This window comes from Alligator sinensis, unplaced genomic scaffold (genome assembly GCF_000455745.1).
Source record: "Alligator sinensis unplaced genomic scaffold, ASM45574v1 scaffold148_1, whole genome shotgun sequence".
Lineage (NCBI taxonomy): Eukaryota > Metazoa > Chordata > Crocodylia > Alligatoridae > Alligator > Alligator sinensis.
The window spans coordinates 1,364,328-1,371,681 of NW_005842407.1; the positions used below are offsets into that span (position 1 = coordinate 1,364,328).

The 7,354-nt window shown below is 53.5% G+C and overlaps 1 long non-coding RNA gene across 1 annotated transcript in view; it reads right to left on the reverse strand.

Moving 5' to 3' along the window:
- Positions 1–1,767: 1,767 nt before the first annotated feature.
- Positions 1,768–7,354, reverse strand: part of LOC112551291 — a 15,018-nt gene continuing 9,431 nt past the window's right edge. Inside the window, exon 3 of the long non-coding RNA XR_003095568.1 lies at positions 1,768–1,831. This is a non-coding gene — a long non-coding RNA (uncharacterized LOC112551291). The remainder of the gene's footprint in view (positions 1,832–7,354) is intronic.

Sequence of the window (7,354 nt, forward strand, 5' to 3'; positions counted from 1 at the left end):
TTTAGCATAACTCTGGCCTAGTAGGGCCAAGACTCCTCCAGGTATTTTGCAGGTCCTTAAAATGGGACAATGGGCCTGTGTGCCTGCGGGATCCCAGCATAAAAGTCATTTTCCTGCTTTCTGCCCAGGATCTGTGCCTGGCTCCTCCAGCTGCCTGCACAGGCCCTTCTTGGAGGCCCTGAGCTTGCTGGGCTCCTGCCTTGGGTTCTGGTGTCATTTTGTGGCCATTTTGCTGCCTGCCATAGAACAAAAGCATCCAGCTGGAGCTGGAGGAAGATGACTTGGAGCCTTGCCTCTTTCCTCTCCCAGTTGGGTCCATGGAGGATACTTCTCCGTTCTGTGACTCTTGCTGTTCTCCTGCTGTCTGTCTCCTTGGCTCAGTGCACAGCTGAGCTCCCCTAGGCCTGGATTCCTGGCCTCTCCTCTGCCCTCCTCATGGGCTGCATCCTAGGAAGAGAAAGCCAGTAGGGATTTATTACTGACTGTCTCTCCCCGTACAAAAACAAGTGTCACAACATGAAACTAGTCATGAAACAGGTAGAACACAAAGCTTTGATATGTAGCTGCCTGCCAAAAACCTTTGCCCCATCTGAGCCAGGTGCTTTGAAATTGGGGTACTGTTGAAAGCTGAGTATCGAGCATCTGCCTCTTCCCTTCCTGGGATGCTCCCACACTGGGATGCCAGCCTGTGCAGACTGGGCCTCAAGCCATCCAGGAGGCCACATGATTAGAATCCCCTGCATGGGCAAGGCTTGGAGAGAGGAGGTTGGAAATAAAACCGGACAGGATGGTGGGGAGGCTCATATCCAGCTGCTCCCAGTGCAGAGGCTACCACCAGGCAGAGAGCAGCATCAGCATCCCCCACAAGCTGCTGTCTCACTTAGTAGCACTGTGATCCAGGCCCAGGAGGAGACAAACCAGCAGAACCTCCACTGTGCTATCACTGTGCTGCCAGGTCACTTGCTCTAGTCCTCCGCTGGTCACACAGGCTTTCATGACAGGCTCTAGGACGGGCCGGTGAGAGAGGACAGTCACTGCACCAGCAATACTCTGCCCTGCGTGCAGAGGGTCTGAGACCTTCATGACCCTGGGCTCCCAGAGGTCATGGAGCTTCACAGGACCCCACCTGGCATCCCTGGCCCCTGGACATGGCCCACTCCAGCCTCGGAGGCATGGCCAGCAAGTGGACCTGCCATTCCCCAGATGACATGTTTGGGATCGCTCTGGGCCCTGCCATCTAGAGGACGACAGTGTTTTGGGTGGAAAGATCAGGGAATCAGCAGAGGGGACATGGGTGCACAAACATGTACACAGTGGCCACCAGCAAGGTCTCACAGGCACATATACACATGTACATGCACTGCTGCCTCCCACATGTACACGCATGGCACACGCACTGCCCCAGCACATGGGTGCACAGGCCACCAGAAGGATGTCAGGAGCTGGGGTAGCAAGTATTACTCAGGAAGCAAAGGGCTGCAGGCCAGGACATGGTCAATCCTTTGGTCTGCCAAGGCCCCACTGGCATGCGCAGGGTGTTGGGTCTCTCTGGGCCACAGGTCTCTTTCCTGTAGCCTCAGGCTTGTCCCTGCTCTGGAGGTTTCTGCTGAGGCCCTACGATGAAAGGACAGGGAACAGTCACTATGCCAGCAGTGCCCTCCCCTGGGACCCGAGGGTCTGAGCCCCTCAAGCCTATGGGCTCCATTAGGTAGGTGCCCCTGCATATGGTGAACCCCTGCCCTGGGGCACCACCGGCCAGGGGACCTACCGCTCCTTGCATGGCCAGCCTGGGAAGCTTCTGTCGGTGCCTCAGTGTCTTGGGATGGAGAGTCTATGGGAGGGAAGGACAGAAGAGTCAGCATGGGAAGAAGTGAACACCTGCTGGGGACACAGCACCACATGCGTGCACACACATGCCAGCCACCAGCATGGCTTCCCAGGCACATGTACACATGTACACACAAAGCTGTGGCAATGGCTGGCAGGGGACATGCTGACTCAGGGAGCAGGCTGGGGCAGGGAGGACTCCAGCAGTCCTTGCTCACCCCCATGGCCAGCAGATCATCTTTGCCTTTAACAGGAGCAGGGCATGGCTCTGTAAGTACCTCACAGCCACTCACCTGGTTCTTGCTCCTAGGCACATTGCCTGTCCCATGTCTTCACACTCTTCATGGTGGCATGGTGGGTGCCCAAGGAAGGTGGCCTGTACCCAGACTGGTCTGTGGGTTCCTAGGGTTGCTGGGATAGGCTGTGGGGCCAGCTGCAACCTAGCTTATACCTACTTCATTGCCAAGAGGCAGCCCCAGGAGACCTGGCAAGAGCCAGCAGCATCACTGCTGCAAGCAGAGAAGCGCTCAGCCCATGTCCAGGTGCACAGAGGGCCTTGGGAGGACTCTGGCAGTTCTGTCATCTCCACCAGGACCACAGCCACAGTCACAGAGCTCACAAGGCATCATGCCCCCCCTTATTTCCTGCCCTCATGGCAGTAAGGGGTGCTTAGCTGGGCCAGAGGGCTTAGGCCTCATCTGGGGCCCTCTAGGTCTGGGCTCCATAGGGCTTGGGCTCATCCTCTCAGTCCCTCCTCAGAGGTGGGCACTGAAGGATAGCACTGATCAGTCCAAGGTGTTGCCAGCCCCTTACCCACACTGGGCAGTCTTTCAGTTGTCCCTCCCTGCCACCTGGGGTGGAGTAGCTGTTCTGAAATGGAGGGAGAGAGGTGGGAGTGAGCTGCCAGGTGCTGGGAGCAGGAGGCCCAGGGGACCCGAGCTCTGTGTCAGGCAGCATCAGGCACCAGCCGGATCCAGCACCCAGACCACTCTCCCCTTTGCAGCCACAGCTGGGATTCATCCCTCCTACCACTTACTCTGCTGTTCTGCTGGGGCCACAGGCCTGGGTCTTTCCTACTTATCCTCTCTTTATGGTCTATTATCTGGCCTATTCTATTTACTCTGGTCTACTGTCCCTGTCCATCTACTGTTTATCTCCTCCTTCTATCTGCTCTCCTGTCTACTAGCTACTCTACTATCTCTAAAAGCTCTTTATAACTCGCTAGTAGCAACTCTCCCTCTTCTGTCTCCTATCACCTCTCTGGCAGTGGTGGGCAAAATAAGACCCACAGGCCATTTGTGGCCAGCCAAAGGATTTTGTCTGGCCCGTGGCAGGTCCCTAGGTCCTTCCCACCTCAGGCATGTGGGGCAGTCTGGATGGTGACTCATGCAACCAGTCCTGCTGCCTCTAGGCATGCAGCAGGGCACAGTGGCTGGACTCATTTCTCTGCAGTGGCAGCTCATTCTGGCTGCCACCACTGTCAGACCCAGCACTGCTGCCCAGGTACCCCAGTGAGTCAGCCCTGCACCCACCACTGAGGGCAAGACCCACTTGGGCAGGGCACGCAACTGGCCAGATGGGATAGGGCCATGGGAAGGCAGGGAGCTGTGTTTGGGAGTGGGATAGGCAGGAAAGGCCAGGATCATGGGGCAGAATTGCAGGGTGCTGACATCATGGGGCTGGAGCCAGGTTAAAGCTGCAATCCAGTCCATGTACACCCTCATGATGGGTGTAGGATCCGTGGGCAGGTGCATGCAGGGAGCAGATCATGGCTTTGGCCTGGGCCTAGCCCTGGTCCCAGACTGTCACAGCCTCCAGATCCCAGATTCAGTCCTAGACACAGCTCCCCACCCACCTGCAGCCCCAACGCCACACACCCTGCCCATGCAGGTCTTGGCTGGTTTCCTTGGAAACCCCAAGACTGCAGGGCTCTGGGAGCATGTGGTTAGGGCCCTGGGCAGAGTCACATTCCGAGTTTTTAGCAAGCCATATCAGCCAATACCGATCTGATTGCTGATATGCAGGTGGGCAGCCTAGAGAGCAGCATCCGGCTGGTAAGTGTGTTGTGGGGGAAGGTGGGGGAAGGGGTGTGTGTGGGGGGGCAGATTGAGGCCCCCACAGTGAGGGAGGGAGTGGGGCTGGGGCAGGAGCAGGTGCTGCACAGTGCTCATCTGGGAAGGATGGGGGAGGGGGCGATGGCAGCTCCCGCTGCTACACACACTCCAGAAGGGCATGGGGGTGTGTGCCCCTGCCTGGATCCGTGTGTGGGGTGGGGAGGGGCTGCCACTGCGATCTGGGGCCAAGGGCAAAGCCAGGCTTTTCTCAGTGGGGGACTAGGCTAGACTGTGCTGGGAAAGGGGCTACAGGACGGGGGGACTGCAGCCACCAGAACGTTCTCAGTAGCCCCTTCCCAGCACTGCCACTGCCTGCCCCAAGTGCAGCACCAGCCCAACCCCCCACCAGGAAGGTCCCTGTGCCAGTCCCAGCCTGCAGTTGCGGCCCATCCTTCCCCTGCATACAGATCTGGGACATGCTCCCAGAGTGCGTGCAGTACAGTGGCAGGAGCCACCACCCTCTCCCTGTGGCTTCCAGAGGAGCTGCTCACAGCTCCATCCTGCGCCCCACACCCTGCCACACCTGTACAGCTCCTGCCCCTGCCCCTGCCCTAACTTCACTCCCTTCCTCACCACAGGGGCCTCGATCTGCCTGCCCCCCCGCCACGCACCTTCCCTCACAACAGACTTACCAGCTGGATCTGGATGCTCTCCATGCTGCTGGGCCACACTCCTGGCCTCCCGTGTGCTGCACTGTGGCTGCATTCATGCACGGGACATTTATCGGTGACATCGATCAGCCACGTCAGCCAAAAAACACCGATTGCCAATATTGTCAATTTTCCTTCCACTGGTGCCAATCTGATATGGGACTGATGTATTGGTGCACCTCTAATTATTAACATTCTACAAGAAGTTTAGTAATGTTAAATAATGCTAATCTAGATAGAAATAATTCATGTTAGTTGTTAAACACATGCAGCATCCACTAGCAGCTGCACCTGATATCCTCTGTCTGTCCGGTATGAATGCTTGTTCATACTTTGAGATCATATGTTTTGCTTCCACTGAAGGAGTTGGAATGGTAAAGCAGCATTTTGCCAAGTTGTGGAGCTGTCGAAGTGTTGGTTACAAATGTCCATTCAGGATCCTTAAAATTCTGGTTTATTAGGCGGATTGAAGCACTGTAATGAAGTTAAATCATAAACCTTGGGGCTGGTCGTCCCCCCCAACCCACACACACACACACATGCACACACACAGTAGCAAGCTACGAGAGTCAGGTATACCTATCCCACTGGCGCTGGAGTCTGTCGTTGAGGCTTCTTTCAGCATGATGTTATCTTCCAGAAGGGGGTCGCCGGCTGGTCCTTCTGGCTGGACAGGTCGGGTGCTGGTTGAGTTGGAGATCAAGAGGGCGCCACTGAGGATCACTTTTCACTGCTTTTTATCTGTCCTTGGCAGACTTTGGTGACTCCCCAGTTTTCAGATTTGCCCAATCCAGGGGTTGTTGACCCTCGTGGGACTTCCCCCCTCGGTGGCTACTGGATGGCATCTGTCAGCCCCAGGTTTCGTCCGCATATACATGCAGGTTTGGGAGTCCGTTGATGAATTTTAAATAGGACTCTGGGAGTGATCAATCTGGAGATATTCAGCCCAAAAGTTGGTCCCCAGCATTGATTAACTCAGGCCAGGGCTTCTAGCCCTTGATCAGTGATGTTTAGAGATGTCCCGGTTGCTACACTGTCTTCTATTGATTTCTTCTGTTGGTTGATCTACAGTTTCCCAGGTGTTAATTTCTGCCTGCTACTGTGTTACACATTCAATCACTGATTCACTCGCTCTTTCAGGGGCCCTCCTGATACAGGGAAGCGGCAGTTTGACTCCTGCCCTTGTTAGCATTGTTACAGTGTATAACTTACTTCTAAAACTAAACACATTTAGTTGAAAGGTGAGGAGCATAAAATATAAGCTACAAAAGTAATGCCATGGCACACAAATAGATAAAAATACCAAAATACACGGGGAGATACAAAATGCGCGCACACACATTTTAAAACACAATTCCTTATCTTAAAGTGAAAGAAAGAGGAAGGAAGAAAAGGTAGAAAAGGAAAAACATATTCAAAGAGGGGAGAGCAAATGCAGGCAAGAGGAAAAGGGGGCTTTCTGCTACATAAGATGATCAGAAACAAACAGACTGAAAAAATATAGTCACAGTCAAAGGCACCTGGCACTCTGACCAAGTTCCTTTAAGCAGCAGGTTCCTTGTCATGCTCTTTCTGTGATCCAGGGATTGATTTCAGTAGCTGAGGGTCAAATCTCAGAAAAGGCAGATATTGGGATTAAAAATGCGACTAGCACTAGAAAAGGAGGCAGCCAGTTGTTTAAACCGCAGTGGTAGTGACTGATCATACTTGTAGTACTGATTCAGCTTTGCAGCTGTTGCCTGGAACAGTTCTTGTCTTCACTGCTTTTCATGTTGACAGTTTGAATGCTGTTTTGATGCCATGTCTTTGACCCAACTTATCAAATCCATCAGTGTGTTGTGTGCTTCATGGAACACCACCTGCCAACTTTCAAACCACATTAGAAATTCCATAAACTGGATCTCATTTTCAACCACAAACTTAAACTTCAGCTTCAATGTAACCCTGTCTTAAGAGATCATGTAGTTTAAGCATCTGCTGTGTGCCAGGTGTGATTTCAAGCGCCTCGCACAGAAATTCTGGGTGGTACTTCATATTTTTGGCATGGTAATGAACTGAGTTGAACCACAAATTCCACCTTGTAAGCACTGGCTCTGGTGGAAGTGACACAGTTGCATGTAGATTCCTGGTTTGATTGGCAATGGACTCCCTATATTGAAGCTTACGGCCTAGACAATGTTTGAACACTTTTTAAAAGAGGAAACCAGGTTATCCACATCAGGAAAATGTGCACGCCAGACATCACTTACTAGAGAAAGGATGTGTGTATTGCAGGTGACATGAATTGTGCTGGGCATTATTCTACAGAGCACTTCAGAGAAAGCTTTGCACACACAAAATGCATTATCAGGCAGAAAAGCTGAGATCTTATTAAATTCTAAGCCGTAGTTTAAAACAACTTTCACTACTAGAGGTGCACCAATAAAGGAAATTTGGCATCGGCAATCATTTATTTTGGCCAGTGTAGCCAACAACGTCACCGATAAATGCTGTGTGCATGTGTGCAACCACAGCCCAGCAGCTTGAAGATCAGTGTTTGGTTGGTAAGTCTGTGGGGGAGAAGGGGCAGGGGGAGGGAAGGGCCCTGGGGGGGGCAGGGGGATGCAGATTGAGGCCATGCGGTGAGGAAGATAATAGGGCAGGGGGAGGGGCAGAGGCAGAGGCCCAGCCAGGGTGGAGCAGGGCATGAGATGGAGCCACGCGCAGCTCGTCTGGGGGTGAGGAGGGGTGGGGGGGAACGGATCCCGCCACTTCACACCCCAA